Source organism: Lissotriton vulgaris, chromosome 10 (genome assembly GCF_964263255.1).
Source record: "Lissotriton vulgaris chromosome 10, aLisVul1.2, whole genome shotgun sequence".
Taxonomy (NCBI): domain Eukaryota; kingdom Metazoa; phylum Chordata; class Amphibia; order Caudata; family Salamandridae; genus Lissotriton; species Lissotriton vulgaris.
In genome coordinates, this window is record NC_141698.1 from 126,806,165 (window position 1) to 126,826,880 (window position 20,716).

The 20,716-nt window shown below is 43.1% G+C and overlaps 1 protein-coding gene across 1 annotated transcript in view; it reads right to left on the reverse strand.

Moving 5' to 3' along the window:
* The window catches only part of SDK1 (sidekick cell adhesion molecule 1), a 1,937,536-nt gene that overhangs the window by 622,845 nt on the left and 1,293,975 nt on the right, over positions 1–20,716 (reverse strand). The gene's annotated exons all lie outside the window — the stretch shown is intronic.

Below are 20,716 nucleotides of genomic sequence, written 5' to 3' on the forward strand. Positions count from 1 at the left end.
TCCATGTTGTCAAAACAGCGTGACTCTTTCTTTTGCGAAAAGTTTATCAGTTCAGTCCTTCGTTTGCTTTGTTTTCCTCTCCTTTGTAAAGTGCTCTTTTATCAACAAAGTCTCTTTTTCGCAACAGTGTCTCTTTATTTTTAACAACAGACAACCCTAACCCTTCTCCGTCCTCTAAATGTAATCCCTAATTTTATTCTTCTTTCCACTCGGCGCTAGGTTATCTTCTTCTTTATAACTTATATACAAAAAGTCTTTATGTATCAACAATTATTCTTGCACCTGCAGCTCTTGCAACAAGTTCCAATAATTCAAAACGAATGACTTTGTCTTCTTCCTCTGATATTTGATGACCAAATGTTGGAAATTGTAATCTGTTTAACACTAGATCTTTAATCCGACTCAAGTATGGGGGTATGGGAAGTGTGAAAGTCAGTAATCCCTCAGTCTCGAGTCCAGGCGTCAACATCCATATCTCCACTGCCACAAATGGATCGAGATCGATTACTTTCACACTCTTCACTCTCCCAGATTTCTGTCCCCAAGACATCTGCTAGATAAGTCCACTCTGGGGTGGCGTACCTTCTGCAGGGCACACGTACCCTTCTCGACCTTCGTGGACTCTCAGTTCCTAAGTCTGTCGTTTCTTCCTCCTGATCCGATTCTTCAGCGATCGGGACAAGAGTTCTTTCTTGCTTTTCTTCCGAGCTTGGCCTTTTCTTTCTCTCCGGCCAACTGGCTTCGTCACTCCTTGTTCTTCTGCTCCTTGTTCTTGGACCAGTCTCTTGGTCACTCTCAGCTTGTTCGGTATCCGATTCAGTCTCCCAGTTACTTTCTTCTCCTGAGGCGACTTCGGTCTCGCTAGTGTCTTGACCTTCGTCGACTTGTTCTGACACAGTCTCAGCTTCTTCGATCACCTCTACAGCTTGGCTTTCCCCCTCTGTGGCTTCTCCGTTTTCCGCTGGATTCTCATCCGAGAGAGGAGCTGTTTCTTCTAGAGGTGTTGGCACTCTTCGGGTGTGTGAGGCATGTATCCAGTTTGGCAGGCCTCCACACTTCACCGCAGTGTTCGTGACAAGTATGACTTGAAACGGTCCTCTCCAGCGCACATCTAAGCAGCTCTTCCTGACATGCTTCTTCACCAGGACCCAGTCTCCCGGACTCAGGTCATGGCACAAGTCTTGTGCTGATGGAACCTCTGCAGCCTGGACCTGGAGGGACACAGAATTAATGGCATCAGATAGTCCCTTGCAGTAGTCCAAGATCAAGTCGTCTGTGATGTTCACTAATGCTGCAGTCGGAACCGATGGCAATCTCATAGCTCTCCCCATTAGCACTTCATGTGGAGAGAGGCCTGTTTTCCTATCAGGTGTGCTACGTATGCTCATAAGAACCACTGGAAGTGCGTCTGGCCAACTCAGGGATGTCGATGAACAAACTTTAGCCAGTCTGGACTTGATTGTACTGTTGATTTGCTCTACAATCCCTGAAGCTTCGGGTCGATAGCTGCAGTGTAACTTTTGATCAATATTCAAAGCTGAGCACAACATCTTCACTATTTCGCTGTTGAAATGAGTTCCTCTGTCTGATTCCAAAGAGGATGGCACCCCAAACCTCGGTATTAACTCTCTAAGTAACAGTTTCGCTACTGTAAGTGTATCGCATCTACGTGTAGGGTAAGCCTCAACCCATCTAGAAAATATGCAGACAATCACTAAAACGTATCTGAGTCTGTTACATGGAGGCATTTCTATAAAATCAAGCTGCATTCTATTGAAAGGCCCCCCAGACCTCCCAATGTGACTCAATGTAACTGGTGTTCTTTTTCCCACGTTTAGTTGCTGACAAATCGCACATCGCTGACATACTGCTTCTGCCGCTACTCTAAACTTAGGATTAAACCACGTTTGTCTGAATACTCTCACCATGGCATCTCTTCCTATGTGTGCTGATCCATGCAATTTCCTTGCCATTGGACTAACAAGTTCATTTGGTAAAACTGCCCTTCCGTCGGCAGAAACCCAAAAATTCATCTCGCTTTTTACACAACCTGCTGTTTCCCAGCCCTTTTTCTCAACATCTGGTGCATTCTCCTGAACACTCCTTAACTCATCCCACTTATCTACAGTGTCTAACAACATTGTCAATTCAGTTCTTTCCTGTACTCCCCCCACTTTCACCTCAGTGTGAGAATAACCTTGCTCTGCACAATAACGCGCTACTTCATCAGCATAACGATTGCCCTGCGACACAAAGTCTACGTTCTTCGTGTGCGCAGCACATTTGACAACCGCAATAGCTGACGGTCCTTGCAATGCATCTAACAATAGTCTCACGAATTCTCCATTCCTGATGGGAGAACCCGAGGAGGTCATATAACCTCTTTGAGACCATAACTGCCCGTAATCGTGAACTACCCCGAAACCATACTGGCTATCGGTGTATATGGTGACTCGAAGTTTGTCGCCTGCTAAGCAAGCACGAGTCAAAGCAACAATTTCAGCTACCTGAGCGGAGTGTACTCCTTCCAGGCAAGCGGCTTCTATAACTCGGGTAATGGTGCAAACTGCATAAGCTGCTCTCAGCTGGCCAATATCGTCTCTTACGCATGAACCATCAACAAAGAAAATTTCATCAGGGTCAGTCAATGGCTCATCTACGATATCGGGTCTCGGTTTGGTGCATAGTTCAGTCACATCAAGGCAGTCATGATCTGTACAATTTTCATCATCCACCTCATTTGGAAGTGGCATCAACGTAGCAGGATTCAAGACGGAGCATCTTTTTAGGGTCACATTCTCGGCAGCCAGTATGACTTGCTCGTAGCGTGTGAGCCTGCTATTCGTCAGATGCTGAGTCTTAGTTCTTAGTCCTGGTCATTAACAATTCCACAGAATGCGGTACGTACACCACTAACTGATGTCCCATTACCACACTTTCCGATCTTTCAATGCTGACACCCGTTGCAGCTACGGATTTGAGACATCCGGGCAACGCTGCGGCTACTGGATCTAATGTAGCCGAAAAGTACGCCACTGGCCTACGCGCATCTCCATGGATCTGAGCTAAAACCGCTAAAGCGCATCCCTCTCTTTCGCAGCAGTAAAGCAAAAATGGTTTTGTGTAATCTGGCATTCCCAAAGCCGGGGCACGACATAAGTCCTCCCTCAGCTGCAAAAATGCCATCAAACAGTCTTTGTCCCATGGTACCGGATCACTCACTCCTTTGTGCGTCAGTTGTAATAACGGCTTTGCCTTCAGTGAGAAGTTGGCTATCCACTGTCGACAATAACCGACCATGCCTAGAAACATCCTGACCTCTCTTTGTGTTGTAGGCGCGTTCATTTTCATAATCGCCTCTATTCTGTCTGGAGACACCTTCCGTTTCCCCTTTTCAATCCTGTGGCCCAAGTATTGCACTTCAGTCTTACAATATTGCAATTTACTTGGTGACACCTTGTGTCCATTCTCGGCCAAGTGATTTAACAAGGTTATGGTGTCTTCTCTGCAAGCTTCCTCTGTTTCTGACGCAACTAGGAGGTCGTCTATGTACTGGACTAGAACTGAGTTCTTGGGCAGTACTAGACGTTCAAGATTTCTCTTTAATAGCTGGTTAAAAATCGATGGGCTTTCTGTATACCCCTGAGGGATACGACACCATGTTAAAACGCGATCTTCCAGGTTAAAAGCAAAAAGATACTGGCTATCTTCATCTAAAGGTATCGAAAAGAAAGCCTGGCACAAATCTATCACTGTAAACCATTCAGCTTGGAACGGTATCTGAAATAATATCACTGATGGATTCGGTACCACTGGACAACATGAGACAACAATATTATTAATCTTTCGAAGATCCTGCACTATTCTGTATTTTCCACTAGGTTTCTGCAAACCCATAATCGGTGAGTTACATGGACTACCCACGATCTCCTTCAGTATTCCCTGTTTAATCATGGATTCGATCACAGGCTTTATTCCTGCAATCGTCTCTGGTGTCAACTTGTACTGTGGTGTTCTTGGATATTCGGCATTGAGTCTTACCAAGATCTTTACTGGTTCTACTCCTTTGATCAAGCCTATTTCTTCTCCAGTAAAATCCCACACCTCAGCTGACACTTTCTCCCTCAAATCCTGTGGAAGCTCCTCCACTGTCAGGGTAGGATATAGTTCCACACATTCCTGCAAATTTACAACTTTGAAATCGGCATCTTCATCGTTGGTCTGTACTTCTACTCCTTCAGGTGTGCAATGTATTGTGCAATTCAGTTTACACAACAGATCTCTTCCTAACAAACACACCGGGCTAGAATCACAGATCACAAACTGATGTTCGTCACTGTAATTCCCTATCTTTACTGACACTGGTTCTGTCAGAGGATTCGTCATCCTCTTGTTTGCGACTCCTACCACCTGAATCATTTCTCCTGATATCGGCAGACCTGGGACTACCGCTGATCTCAACGTGGATCGAGTGGCTCCCGTATCCACCAAAAAGGTCGTAGGACATCCAGCTACTTCAGCTTCTACGTATGGTCCTCTCTGATCTACTTCTAGGGCTGCTCCTAAAGTACAATCTTCTTCCCTATTCACTCGTTGCCCTGTAAGAGGATCAACGTAGTAGCATTCTTCTCCTCCTACGAATAATGGCATTTGTCTGTAGGTTTTCCCTCCATTCGTAATGCGAGGTGGTTGAGGAAACGGGGCTCGAGGAGTCTGAGTCCCCCCTTTGATAAACTTTCCCTTCGGGACTGTTGCTCCCTTAACCACGTTGTTCTGTACCTCTTCCTCCTCCTGTTCTAATTCCCCTGTCTCAATATTGTACGGACACTCGCGTCTCCAATGTCCCACTTCGTTACACTGATGACACCTGGTTGTCCTTTTCAGTGTTGCGATATCCATTCTCGGTCTCGGTCTTCCTTCCTCTTCTCTGCTCTGGTTACTCTGTTTCTTTGCCTGCGCTCCTGTTCCCTGCTGTCGCTGTCCACCCTTTCCAGCTGCTTGCATCTGTACTAACATTAACTTTTCCTTGAGCTTCTTTGCCTTCGAGTCTATCTCATCGCTACAGTATCTAGCATACCTCAGAATTTCGTCTAAAGGTTTGTTCTGCCAACAGATCAAGTGCTGTTGAATCATTAGGCTTATGTCTGGTCTCAGTCCGAGAACAAACTTCGACACAAACTGTCCTATGTCCTTAGGATCCATTACGTCTAATCCACTGTACTGTTTGAATGCTTTCAGTAACCTCTCATAGAATTCGTGAACTGTCTCTTTAGGCTCCTGAGTTGTTCGATCTATCTTAACCCAGTCTATGTCTTGCACCGGCACTTTCTCTTTTAGCCATGTTATTACTCTTTCGTATTTTTCCATGACCCTGTCTGATGGACCACCTGTCTGTGTATCTCTCTGAGGCTCACAAGTGGGCCATTCAATACTAAGTTTGCATGCCGTCCACAAGTCTCCGGGTACTACGATATCGAACAATGTGTTCAAATCGATCCACAGTACCTTAGAGATCTTCACGAATCTCTCTACCTGCTTGTACCACTCAACGGGATTTTCTCTAAGTTTCGGGAAGGAATTAGTGAATGCCGCTAGATCCCCCCTACTCCAGGGTACATGCACGTAGTTTCCGTTCGCGATTTCTCGCAAAGGAAAGGCTTCCATTCGCATTAGGTCTGTATCCTGAGACTTCACAAGTGTACTCCGTCTGACAGATCCCTTCTTGGACCATCTTTCCTCCCATCTATCCAGATCTCTCCATATTCTGATACACATGATTAGTTCCCTTATGTGTACTCTTAGCCCAATCGTTCTGCGCTCATCTAAATCTAGATCCCTGCAATTCAGCCTATGATTGGCCTGTAAAGCCTTAGTTCGCGATATGTCTATCATGTACCTTTCTGCCAATTCAGATAACTTTTCATGAGCTGCTCTCGCTTTCCGAGTAACATCTTTGGATAAAAACAGTATCTCATCTGGTGCGTACAGCTCTAACCTCTCGATTGCCACTGTGCCGTCAATTATTTCATCTAAGTCCGATTTTAAACTCATTACATCTATGCGTCTTGCTTTTATTTCGGCTCTCAGTACGTCAGTCCTAGGTTGTTCTCTTACATCCCTCTCTCCTCCACTATGCGCCCTACGCCTGAGCACAGGTGAGTTATGAGGAATCTTTCTTCCATCTCTTTGTTCCCACCTCTCTAAATCCCAAGCCTTTCCATCTTCCCTTGGGGTGTGGTGGAACAATGCTCCATCCTTTAATCCTACGTTCCGTCCTTTCGATTCGGTTTCTCCAGATACAAGATAAGATCCTCCGTGCTGTTCTAAACCACTGTAACTCGCTTGCTGTCTGGTATCACTTAATAACCGATAAGGTCCTTCTTGGCTCTCCATGCTCCCGCGATCTCGTTCGTGATCACCGGATGTATGGCGAGACATTTCGCGACTACCTGTATTCTCATGACTTCGCCCTAGATCACCGGACGTATGGCGAGACCCTTCGCGACTCTCCATGTTCCCGTGATTCCAATGTTGGACATTTTCATCCAGAGCATGGTGTGCACATCTGAAAGTGTTTCGGTATTCCTGCGTCCTTCGTTCTCCCTCACTGAAAGTGACGCGAGGCACTTCGCCACACCCTGCACTCCTGTCATCGCACATTTGCCTATTGCCGCTAATGGTAGGACTCGTATCTCTTCTACTTTCTTGACTCCCTCTCTCCCACTCCGGGCTGCTTTCGCCAGCTCCACAATGAGAGAGGATCTTGTTACCCTGATCTCTCCATTCAGCTCCTGTTTCTAAACTTTTATTACGAGCCTCTTCGGCAGTATCCCATTCCTTCAGATATTCCCTTAATTCCTTATAGGATTTCGGTTTTGGTCCCCTCAAATCCATCGATCCTCTTTGACCCCCTTGTTCTATCCAGGGACCCGTTGCGGAATCTAATGGGGTACTCCGACTCACTGGTGCTAATCTCTGTCTTTGAGGATTCATCGTGTTATTCCTATTCTCCATCTCTGCCCTTTCCCTGTCCCATCGTGCCTGTTCCTCCTGCTGGACCCCTTCTGGGTTGTAGATTGACACTATAGGGCCTATGGTAACAGGTACTTGTAAAGCGTCTGGCATTTGGTACGACCTTGCACATTGCGTCTCTGGCACCTTCTGGACCACGAATCTTCCCACTACTCTCTGTTCGGAACTAGTTTGGGGTATTTCCTCACTCTTGTTGGAGTCCCACTCCGTTACTGGGATCGATTTATATTCTCCCCATCTAGCTCCGTCCCCTTGCTGTAATATGGGACTTGCGGTTTCGCCACTATATGGAGGTGGTCTATCTGTTAATAGCCTCTCTATCACATCCTCCTCCGTCTCGCTTTCCTCATCTTCCTCCTCTAGAGGTTTCCTTTCTCCCGTGGCTTCTATCATGGTGAACAGTTTGTCTGCTTCTATCTTTTGCACTCTCCACTTCTTAGCTTCCTCATCCCATTTCGCATCCTGCACTGCCTTTACTGATCGTCTCACTCTTTCTTGACGTCTCTTTAAACTCTTCTTGTGCGCTGCTCTAAACCATGCACTAAGAGCTTCGAATTGTGTTGGCCTCGGTAGAGGTCTTGTCGCAAGCATTACTGCTTTCAGTTGGTTCAACACGTCTAGTTTAAATGTTCCGAATCTCGGAAACATCAGTTCCTTTTCCCCTTCTGTTAGCCTATTCCACTCGGAGATCCACATTATTGAGTGTAAGCCTACATTTACTGCCATATGATAAGCTGGTGTGCCTTCTGGTGGAGCTTCTTCTCCGGCATATAAGTTTCTTCTATTCTTCCTAAAGATTTTTCTTAAACCCTTAAAGCACTTCATTTTTGATGATCTACGATTTTTCTCTTATAAATTCTCTTCCTTATTTACGTCCTGATGACAACCACCAATCCCTGTGCGACTCTCGCTAATCAGCCTATCCCAATTCGGTTCTATGCTAACCGACCAATCTCAGCGCGGCTCTACGCTGACGTCACTCGTTCTCTCTGCAGCAATTTTCTTCTTTCTCAACTCGTCTCGCGATCTTGCATGCGTTTCATTCATACGCCGAAAAATGACTACTTCCTTCCAAGCGATCACTTTTCTCTGACTGTACGGCCACAGTCTAACTGTAATTGTCACCTCAACTGGCGAGACGTCTTTCCTCGTACGGTCAGACGTTCACCTCAACTGATAGGTTACTTACACACAGTAAACGTACGACCAGCATGCGTTTACTCATACACTCACTCAAACGCTCCCCCTATCATCGGTCTGTGGGCGATCAATGGTACCTCATGACCCCCATTAAATGGTAGACAAATTACTCTGGGTGTTCGATACACCCGAACCACTTAAGCCCTCTGGACATAAGATTTTATCCGGTTGCGCGCGCTCACAACCTTCCCTCAATCACACTACAGGCATTCAACTCCGCTTGACATTACAACACAGGAACAACATAAAACACTGCAATCTTACAACGCATGACCCTTATACTCACTCTCGACCGATTCTGCTGCTTTTCTCTCAACGCACCGTCAGCACCTTCTTCGGCAGGGATTCTTCTGGTCGTCGATGACTAGGGACCTTGGGGTAAACTAAACCTGGCCTAGGTCGTCTTCCTCAAGAAGATAACCATCATTACTCTGCTACCAACTGCGGGGAATGAGATTTTGGTATCAATTTATAATCAATTTAATAATTTATCTCATTCGTTAATTTTGGACCGCTAGTATCTGTCATTGAGTAAAAGACCACCCCCATACAGGTTTAGTTCAGCCCCATTAAATGACGCCACTCCGAAGAACCACTTACAACTGATAAAGTTTAAAAGTTTATATAAAATCGAATTTGAATGCAAATTACAATCCTCTCAGGATAAACCTCAAAGTATACAAAGAATACAAAATCAATTAAAGCTTCGATGTGAAGTGGTTCCTTTGCGTCATCTACAGAAAGAGAAAAATAATCAAGTTAAATCTGTCCCTACTCTATACTAGGTGACATCCCTATTTGCAAGTTTCTTCCCTAAAAAGGTGTCAGCAGTTTGACTTCCAAAGAAGTTCAAACTCTCTTAGCCTCTAAAGGTAACTTAAGTTTAAGAAGCAGTACCCTCTCTGCCTACCCATCCGCTCTTCTAAGGGTCCTCGGCCTACTGCTCCCTTGCGCTCTGATCTCTCTCAGCGCATCTGCTCAAGGCATCTACCCTTGCCTTTGCTCTGAGCAATTCGCCTCGCTGTTCCTAATCCCCAATTGCTCATTGCTACCTCCTCCCCGGGGTGCTGTCCCTAAAATACACAATCACAGTGTGGGTGGAACGCCCCTTGACGCCCACCACGGACTTTCCCCGATGATGTCAGTTTCTGGCTCTTTCCATTGCTTCATCTCTTTGCGTCGTCCGTTAGGTTGACCCTTCTCCTTAGATGTCATCTTCATCTTCTTGTTGGTGACTTTAGTTTGACACTTTCAGATCAAAAGTCATATGAACTTAAACAAGACTTTAACTTACAATTATTTCTTTGACCTTACTAGATCCTGTGAATGGTCATTCAAAACAAAGCTCAAATTCCAATCGCCTCCTCTCATGTTTAGGCAATAAACTTCGTTCGACATTTGTCACCTTAAATCTAACAAATGCTAGACTCTTCGGCTCGCACCTTCAAGTGAAGACTATTCACGACTCCTGCGAGTCCACTAAATTACATACATTGGACTATGCTCCTGCGAACCCTTGGTCATTCAAGTTACAATCACAAATGACCTAACTCTTCCAGCATTCCTCCAAACTTCTTCTACACAGTATAACCTTTAACATACATTCATATATGACTGCTTTTAGCAAATATTTTGCTCATGTGTGAATACATCTTACCTAGAATACAATTACGTAGAATATAAACCTTAATATATAGAATATAAAGTTCACACCGAATATAATCTCATACATAGAATATAAACCCTATACACAGAACATAACTTTATATTCTCATTGATTACATCGTTATATATACTCTTTCACATTTCTCCATGTTACATTTCTCTTGCCGTTTCTGCATTTAAAGTTACACACGTACATGAATTCTACTCTGCACGTTCTACTGTTCGTAGGCATTTCTACATTAGCCCACTACGTATACGGGCCTTCTAGATCTAATACATTCTAATATGAATACAGTTATACATTTCCTATACCATGTTGTCACTTTCCGTTGACTTTTATACTATAAGCGTCAACTTCATGTTACGATATACATTTCATTCCTACATTTCATGATATGCTTGTAAATATGGCCTATACATAATTTTTATTCAAATTTGTGCTCTCTCAATACTGATAAGGATGCTGAGAATTTTAATTACCTCTGCCATACAGCTGGAAAATCTCATCAAGCGGCCTACGCACTAGGCAGGTAATGTTTCAGATGCTATTCGTAGCTCTCCCTCTCTTGTGTTCATTCTGAATTACTCTCAGCTGACTTTGACAGATCGCCTCGTGATAGGTTTTAATCTTTATATTACTCCGGTCACCCCTTAAACTTCCAGTTCTTCAACTCTCCCTACCAGACCATGAAAACAGTTGGCCCCCAAAGATTGGGATATAGTGGTAATCTTACTATGCCCTTCTCGTTAAGGGGACGAGCCTACGACAAACTTTAGCTTGATGATCCCTCTTAAATTATTCAGACTGAGGCAAAACAAACCCTTTGCTCCATGGTTCAACAAGGAATTAAAGGCTTTAAATGGGGAATGCAAAAAATTGAAAAGGAGATGATGGAAAAACTATGAACCGCAAAATAAATTAATATATTCAGCCATCCTCCACTACTACCATAGAGCTATTAGAGAGTCTAAGGCTATATTCTTCAAGAGGTAGATTTTGGGATCTAAGAATCCCACTATGGAATTCTTTAAATTGTTTAAGAAGGTAACCTGCCCAGAAGCGGACGGATCCTCCCGAAGACACTTGAATTCCCCTGTGACAATCTATCAGCCTTCTTTTATAAAAAGAACCTTCACTTAGCTGAGAATATCCAACGGTCCATTGCGTCCTCTGTTGCTACTGCTACAAGAACTGGGCACTTTCACAATACTATTTGGGCCACTTTCATGCCAAGCTCAGAATAGTTTACTTTAAAAATATTTGCAATATTTGTCTCTTCTTCGCCAACTGACATAGACCCACTTCATCATCTCAAAAAAGTGAGTTCTATGACTCAGCCCCTCCTAACCCAAACATGCAATTCATCTATCTCCTCTTGATTAGTGCTGGAAAAAAGGGAAGGCAGCTAATGTGTCTCCTCTGCTAAAGAAACCATCTTTGAGGCCTAACATAATGGCACATTTTAGAAAAATGTCTCTCCTCCCACTCTTTGCCAAAATGACGTAAGTTCCGGTTCACAATCAGTTTTCCACCTATCTAGAGTCACACAGTATTACACATGGCTCAGTCAGGCTTCCGCAAAGGAATTTCAACAGAGACAGTCTTTGCCAAAGCGACACCTTGGAAGAAAATGGAGTGGCGACCATGATACTATTAGCTCTTTCGGTGGCCTTTGACACTGTCTTCCACTTTATTCTACTCTAAAGGCTTGAGTCAGCTAAGATCTCCGGTATAGGCCTTGCCTGGTCCACGTCTTTTTTTACAAGGCAAACACAAACTGTGGCTCTTGGCAATCTCAGATCTACTACAAAAGTGAATTCAAACCAGAATGGCTTGCAGGACCAAGCCGTCAAAATAGGCTTCTTGTCAGACGTGTCTGTCAAGGCAGTAGTATTTTGTGAATTTATTCACTGGCACCCACGTTGGAGCACTGCAGATGTCCAATCCCTTTGTCAAAGCCCCCCCAGCCATCTCGGACCTGGCCCAATGACCCACCATCATAGAATGTTCTTTTTCATAGGGCATCAATGTGTTGCGACTCTCTATCCGGCAGACTTTTCGAAAAGGCATTAGGAATGACTTTACTCACCAACTGCTGTACAACCAGGCTTACAGGCATAGGTTGCCTAGTCAGAAAATGTGGGTCAACAAATCCACTGACTGCAGGGCTCGAGCACAGCTTGGACAGAGGTACATGTAAAGTAAACATCTTTGTTATGGCTGTGATCAGGAGCACAGCTCCATCATTTAGAAAGCCGTAAGGCTAGCACCGAACTAATCTTGAAGACAAACTCAAGTTCTTTGGTGGTTCTCTATGAAATAAAAGTAAAGAAAAAACAAGCCAGCAGACCTTTTCCATCTATGCACCAGGGATCTAAAACAACATCCCCCGTATCCATTAGGACCACCACAACACTGCTCAAATGTAGGAACGATTTGAAGACATACCGCTTTAAGAATACGATATTGCAATGCGCTAACAATCCACAAAACAGCTACCTCTCCTACCACTCATTAACTTTACGCTTGTCTATGACCCTGTATAGGGCTCCACTGCCTTCTCCCTAAATTCTCACTATAGAAATACCATATACATATACAGAGAAGATCGATTCCTAGTGGAGTATGGGTTGATGTGCATTGCCCAAGGGGCATCTTTAAGCCTTTAGACAGTGACAGGCATGAATGAAATATGAAGCGGGCACCTGGGCTCTACTCCCCAACATGAAAAAATAAATGCTGTTTGCATTTATGAATAACCCTTGAAGTAAAGGGCAAGGTGCAGCATCTAGACATTTTATTCCCCAAAGATGGGTGTGTCCTCGATGCCAGTGTATTAAGATGCGAGACTCACTAATGCACCTCAAGACCTGGGCGCTCTATAGCTTTCTCTGGAAGACCTAGGAACCCTAAGGGATACCCTTGAGCTACATATGTGTGTCAACACAGCTTGGTGGGATATGGAAATGTTCCACCCGCCGGGGCATTAGTCCATTGGTTAATTTACTGTCAGATTCTTGCCACCCTTGGAAAAATTAATCTTGCAAGACATCTGCTATCCTAAGTTGGTAAGAGGCACAGCAGGTTTGAACATTTGTCTTCACCTAACAGTTGACACCTTCGAAGAGGAAGTTGACAAAGTAAAAACCATCCGATACAATCACCGCAGAAAAGAGTACAACTATGGTAGAGTGCAGTATGAGCCTTCCAAGCTCAATTATGGACATGAGAAGTATTCCCGGCAATGTAGACCCCTCTTTAGCGATACAACTTCCCGGAGTTTAGAAAAATAAGATTTGACAACATCTAAGGGATATTGAATTGGCAGAAAACCTATCTTAGAAGATAGTAACTTACAGTCATCTAGAAATATGGATGTTTTCAGAAAATGGAAAGATGGAGTGGTGGGAAAGACACTGAAAGGTGAAAGAGGAGGGAAAAGGAGCAGAATATATGATTATACGAATAGAGGCATATGTCAGTAGCACTAAGCGTCTCTGGTGATTTCCTATATATAGGGTTACATATTATTTAAATGCCAAAAAATTGCTTGAAAATTTGAAAACGTGAATATACACCCTTTAGTTGCTAGAATTCTGCTTAGTAGACTCTGGTGACTCTATCATAAGCAGCTAGTTCAACAATACTTTTTTGCCTATCTACTGAAGTCCAGAATACTGTGGCTAGATATGTTTATTGAATCTGTAAGTATAGACACAATAGATACGTCTGAAAAAAGGTGGAAAGGGACAGCCATTGAGGTCAGAATGCAGTGTAATTGACTCCTGATTGTTGCATGTTATATTGTTACTATACATGTATGATGAATAATATTTATTTCACTTAGACTCTGCACTGTTTACACAAAAACAATTCATTGCTTACAATATATTTCAGTGCCAAAAGGCAAAGAGCATTCATAAACTCTAATTTAATGTTTCTGTTCAATACATTCTGCTCATCTAAAACAGAAATTGCCTGGTTCTTTACATGTGATACTAATATGATTGTTCACCTAAGTGAGTTTTACAAGCTCTCTTAATACCCTTGAAGGAGTACATTTATACAGAAATAAACTACATGTTTGAACACTTTCAAATTTAGGATACTTAACCTGCTTTACTATTAAACAAGTTGAGACAAATTACTGCATGGTCAGATCATGACTCATGTTTTACACTTAGCAAATAATCTATTTTAATTAATATGTAACAGGATATAAGTGGGAATTTTGTGAATACCATACAAGCCTTATATAAGGCTCCCATGGCAAATGTGGTTGTGAATAGTGCCTTTACAGAGAACTTTAGGATACAAAAGGAGAGCTCACCAACGTTGCCAGTTGTCTTCATTACTTTTCACCTTGTATATTGAGCCACAAGCAATTAAGTAAGAGGTGAAGGTTATTCCCTTCAAATCTGGCCAGCTAAATAACAATGTAGCCTTGTATGCGGATGAGCTGTGGATTTATACAGCATAAATTTCCTTCGGGCAATTAAGCAGATTATTGAGGAATTTGGTATTATCTCTGGTTATTTAGTGAATGAGTTAAAAACAGAAATAATGACTTGGAACATAGAGTACGAGCATACCAAAATGAAGCACAAAATAACCATTACTAGGGAAATTACAGATATCCCTAAAAAGAGCTTGGAGAAGATCAGGATAGAAGTCTGCCAATGTCTCAAAAAGGTGAAACACATCCTTAACAATATACGGTAGGGTAAATCTTTTTAAAAATTCTATTATACCCCAACATACTTACATCTTTAACAATATCCTGCTGAGTTTCTGTAAAACTGTTTTAAAAGACCGTCAATCCAATATCAATAGCCTTATATGGTACTATAGGGGGGCTGGGCTCTCCTGGAATAAAGACAGGAAAATGATGAACAAGGGTGGTCTCAGTTTACCGGATATAAAACTATATTGTTGGGCTTTCAAGATTACATCTTTTAGACACCTAGGGGCCTCCTAGGTCAATTGAAAGATGGTGCCACTTTATCGAGAAATGATGGACAAATGATGTAAAAGAGGTCATCTATACAAGTTCGGAGCACCAAAATATCATAAAAGTAAGGGTGAACATCTGGAGATCAGCCGCAGGTGTGTGGTATGAAATCAGGAGATTATTCTGCATTTCGTACTATAGCAGTTGGGCACCTATCTGGGACTCCTCCGGCATGTTCGAGGCGTTGAAGGAATACTTGTGAGGCTCCCCTGAAAAAAGTGGCATAGAGAGGTGGAGTCAGCTACTTGACAAAGGGAAGCTGGGAGATGATATCTCATTGATCGATCGCTCGCAATTGAAATCATGGCGCACAAAGTAAATGTTCGCTCAGGAAGATTCAGGAATAGAGGAGGTTTCACAGCATGGAACACGGAGGAAGAAAGAGATAGCCCTCTGGTATGCTGCAATGCTGATCAGGAGAATAGTTGACCTCAGCAACCACATTGATCTTGGAATGAGACTTGCCTAGGGCAATGCTGGAAAGCATATGGCAAGAATCGATTGATAAATTAGATAAAAATGTAAAAATTTGCCACACTGAGAAGAAATAATGTTTTGACTGTTCATAGAATATAACAGACTCCGAAAAAAGCTAGCAAATGTTTCCATCTCGGATAAAAGTAGATGCCGAAAGTGCTTCCAGGTTGATGCAGATGATCTTCATAGACTTGTATATTGTCCAGTCCTGGAAGTCTAGCTCAGGATGTGGGGAGGGCAAATTGTAAATGTGAATTGACTCCTTCAAAGAACTGACAATTTTGACAATACCTTCTGACTCTATTCTCCACATAGTCCAGTAACTTTTAACACTGGAGAGCTCACGACCTATGAGTGGAGAACCCTCAGGTAAGCACGTGTCACTCTGAGGCCTTCTCAGTCTCAGCAATGCTGGATCTCCTCCCAAGCACCCAGTGCAGGAGACTGCATATCGGAATTACGATAACAAAAATATTTTCTGGCTTAAATTTTGTGGAATAAAAATAGTTCACAAAGACATTACTCCATGTGGTAAGAATGTTACGGTTGGGTGGGATATATTTATAAACTACATTTAAGACACCATATGTAAGTTATACAATATTATTTAAGTCACAATATTCTGGTACCATATCTGCAGGATTCGTAAAAATGGTCCACATTGGGTATTGTAGTTCAAGAGCCGAGGTGCTTTCACAGAGCTGAGGAGGCCCTAGTACTGAATGATAGGAGTACTGAAGATCAATACATTGCTATAACTGAAGTACGTGAAACTCGATACTGAACTAGCAGGATTGTTGCAGGACTTACGTGCACTGTAAAGGAACTACCAAAACATCCTAAGCTACAGCAGGCCAGGATTGTGGCGGTGAACTGTTTGCAGCACAGTTTCCGGAAGGAAGGAGTGTTGGTGGTCACATTTTTTTGAGTAACAGATGGAACCGTATGTGGGGGTGGGGTAGTTAAGGAATAGTGGCAGATTATATAACTATGCATTGGGAGAGCTAACCTGTGAAGTGTAGATTCCAATGCTGGCAGGATTTAGGTAGGCTGGGAGAGCAGCACGTGAGTAGCTGTGCTGAAATACAAGGGCTTTCTTCAAGTCAGTTTTTCACTATGGTGGGCTTGGCTCTCAAATAGGAGAAAACACTGGGTTACACTTAACTAATAGTGTTTAATTTCAGATTGGAAGCTGGAAGAAAGATGATTCAAAGGCTCTTTCTAAAAGAAACTTAAAATCTAACATAATAGTCATGTCCGATTTAATAAAACTATTTTGGAAATTGCACTTTCAGAAAGTTGACATTTTCCTGCCTAATCCTTTGTGCCACTGTCACCTGACTAATGATGGCGTACCTATGGTGAGATGTTGGTTGATCCCAGATAGTGAGCAACGGTCTTGGCTGATGAAAGGTGATTTTCTTCATTGAGCTGGATAGCCTGGTAAGCTGTCCCTAGCCCCTTCCTCTTCTTCAAATGATGCTTACCCTTTCACTGGCAAATGCAGCTCACATTTAGGCCCATCTATCTTTTGTTTTGCCAGACAGCTTGAGTACAAGCCCAGTGGAAGGGGACACTTTCTCAAAACTGGTCAGGAATGACCACAACAGAGAGTTAGCCCACTTTCATTGTCACACCTCTGGGTAGACATAGGGAGCTTGGACCAGGGAAAGAAGTGTTATGTCATATTGGTTATAGGGAAAGAGGGGTAGTGTAGTAAAGCTTACGGCAAAATACACATGTATGTTCTGTAAAAGTGGGTAGGGTCACCCATGGGAACTTTTATCCGATTGGTTAGGGAGTACCCAGGCGATTCCCCTACTCACAGGATGACACTTAGCAGAAATGTGGCACACCCAGGACCCTCCTCAGAACACTGCCGTCTGAAGAATCAGAAGCAAAACTGGACCTTCTTGCCTTGAACCCAGGACCCCAGAAGGGATTACAATGGTCGGTTGGCTGACCTCCTGTTTGAGTTACAGGGACATAACAAGCTTCCAGAAGCCTCTCTCCCTGCAAGTACCCAACGGACCAGTCCCAGGGGGACCTACCCTGGGCCCTGCTGCTGGCCTCGGTTAAAGTGCAGCCTAACCCCCAAGTGGGGCCCTCTGGGTCCAGGACACTTGGTCAGCTTTACAGACTCCTCCTCCTATCCACACTGAAAAAGTTAGGACTTATAAAGTTTTGGCCAATTTTCTGCCTCAAGAACAAATGGAGACATGGGAGCAGCAACCCATCAACATCAAGGCCTTCCTGGGCCAATATTTCAGATTTTGCTCACTCAGAGCGTTCCCACCTTAATCAACCACCACACCAGCACCCGGCTCTTCAGCAACCCGCTGTCATCAAGCCCCGCTTCAGATCTAGCCTGCAGCTTGCCCCACCAATGACTCGTTAGAAACTTGTCTGGAGAAAAATTAGTTGTAAGTCCGAAGGTAATCTTTCCACCGAGATGAACCTGGTTATTGCAGTTGGCCTTACGTTTTGACTTTGACCTGGTCTAGTGAGACCAGATAAGGGCAATTTTCCTAAATTGTTTTTTTTCTTGTGTTGTGTTCTCACTTTATTACTGTTTGAGTACTGCTTAAATACTTTACACATTGTGGCTAAGTTAGATAAGAGCCAAACTTTCTACCAAGCTACCAAATAGTCAAACACAGCTTTATTTAGTGATTTTTGTGGTTCCTCCCAACAAGGATTGTAATTATTCTCTAAGGTGCCCCCCCCCCCCACTTAACTAATTCTCCAATTTCTTATGGTGTACAAGACACTGGTGCAGGGGCAGTGTTAGGCACATGGACAAGTTGCTGAGGATAGAGGCGACAGGACTGAATACTCATCACCTGCAGATACGAAACTTTCAGACAGAGTTCACGGACTCCTAACACTCACCATCTAACAGAACCTAACTCACTATATAGGAGGTGAGAGGCACCTGTAGGTTCTTCTTTTCTCGAAAAAGAATACATTTCCATTTGGGCTAAGGGTATGTACTCACTGTGATCCCAATATTACTGGGGTACACATGACAGTCTTTCGCCATTATCCTACAGTTGAGTGAATGGATTCCCTACCAGTCTTTGAGAGTGGATCTAGTTAGAGATTCAGGATTTCTACAATGAATATTCACGGAATAAATTTACAAATCGCGTTTCTCTTTATACTTTTTTTGAATACTCATTAGTTAGAATGAAATAATGATGGCACGTAAAGACATTAGCGAGAAGCCAAGGTGTACAGCGAAGTAAAAGGTGCCGCTACCTTCAGATCAGAACTCAAGTCACCATCAGTGCTTAATTTGAAAAATAAGTGAGTGCAAAGTCAAAAGAAATTTCTTAGAAGTCCATTCCTGACAATACCAAATACAGAAGTTGGCAAATACTATGGTTGCCTAATCTTGATACCAGCTCATGCCTTTTTATTCCTTCATCCACCCCAAATGTCCAACCTTACACTTCTAATTCATCAATGTTTTCTCCCTTTGTCGCTGTTTCCCTACCTTTCTCTTCCTCCCTCTCCCCCCTTTGATTGTCCGTTTCTCTCTTGCTCTGGATCAAAATCTGATGGTCAGAAATAAGTCCAAGGGGCATATTATCAAGGGATTTATCTCTGCTTTTTTGGCTTTAAAAGCCAAGAAAGCGGAGATAAAATTATCTCCCTATTACCTAGCTGTCACTAACACCAGTTAGCGACAACTAGTAGGAGATAGCGACCATCTTGACTGGAAACTGTCGCTAACATCGCTATCTCCTATTACCAACTTTTGGAGATATTCACGCTAAGCGCAAATATCTCCGAAAGCTAACACCTGCCCTGAGCAGTTCTTAGCCATGTTATCCAATGGGAGGTGGATAACATGGCTAAGAGCATTCGCTCGGTAATGAATGAATATCGCTGACTTTACAGCGATATTCATGCATTTCGGCCGATTTTTATCGTTTCAGAGATAAACCTTGCTAATAGCAAGGTTTATCTGCGATAAAAATCGTCGCAGCTCGGTGATAAATTTTTATCGCTAACCAAGCAATAGCGATAATTATCGCTATTGCTTGGTAATATGCCCCCAAGTCCTTAAAAACGACTCCCAGTGCTCTCTGCCTGATCCTCAAATGCAAGTTATTAGTAACTAAATTTATTGTAAAGGCATGCGTGGTAAAGGCTAAACTTGGTAATAGTATTTGTGTTGTAACGGCTGCGTTGTAATGGCATGTGTTACAATGGGATGCATTGTTCCGTCATACACCGTTAACTACAGGCCACGCAGCCTACTTTATGCATGAGTAATGTGTTCCTCCCTAAGAAAAGTTATCACTGCTCGATCATAACCAGCTTCTTAAAAAAAGCTCATAAAAAATCAAGAATTCCAGTTTTTTCAGCAAAGCTCAGTCTCTGAACCTATTTTATTTTTTAATTACAGCGTTAACTAACTTTGCTCTCTGAGAATTTCATATAAAAGGTAAGCCATCAACTATAGGCAGATCTATAAATCATGAAGATTCATTTCCGTAATAAGGGCCATGGAGGATTTTATGGTATTAAAGCGCCTTCCAATTAAAAAAGAAATTGCTTACCTGGCCTGGCAAGGATGACGTTTAAATACAGTCGAATGTTACTCTAACTAGCATGTCCCCGGAAAGGAAAAGCTTCATCATTTTCAGACCCTCGCGGGTTCCAACTATAGAAATGGAGGTATCGACCCAGTCTCTACGTCCCAAGTTATGGGTCCCAAAGCCACTATTTGACTTCAATTAATTTACTGGCTCGAGTGACTAATCATCTCTAGCCAACTGCAGATGTTCCCAGGACGTATTTATTAGTGCAGGGTGTATGAAGGAATGTAGCTGAGGGTGGCTTAAACCATCCTACATTGCATATTTCTGGGGTACATATCAGTGCTTAATTTGTAAACCAAGAAGTGCCAGGGCCCATAGTCAGGAGGCTACCGCAGCTCGCATTACCCAGTGCTGCCAACGACTGTGCCAACACAACTACTAACCACCATACTCCCACAAGTTTGACATTTCAGATTTTTTCAGGACTTTATAGCTAGAAGCATGACTTGGCCAGCAGGTATCAGTTATTTTTAATATATATTGAATTAATAAAAAATAGTCACTGTACTCCTGTCTAAATCAGGCAAACAGTGCCACCATTTGGCGGACTGCCATAAGTCCCAGTGTTGACAATTAAGTGCTGGTGCCCAGCACCGGAAAACACCTGCAGAAATTAAGCACTCGTACATATGGTGCATGCAATCTAAAGAACTAAAGCCAGAGTTGAAACTGCATCATATTTTCGAAATAGCCACCAACTATGTAAGCGACTACTGG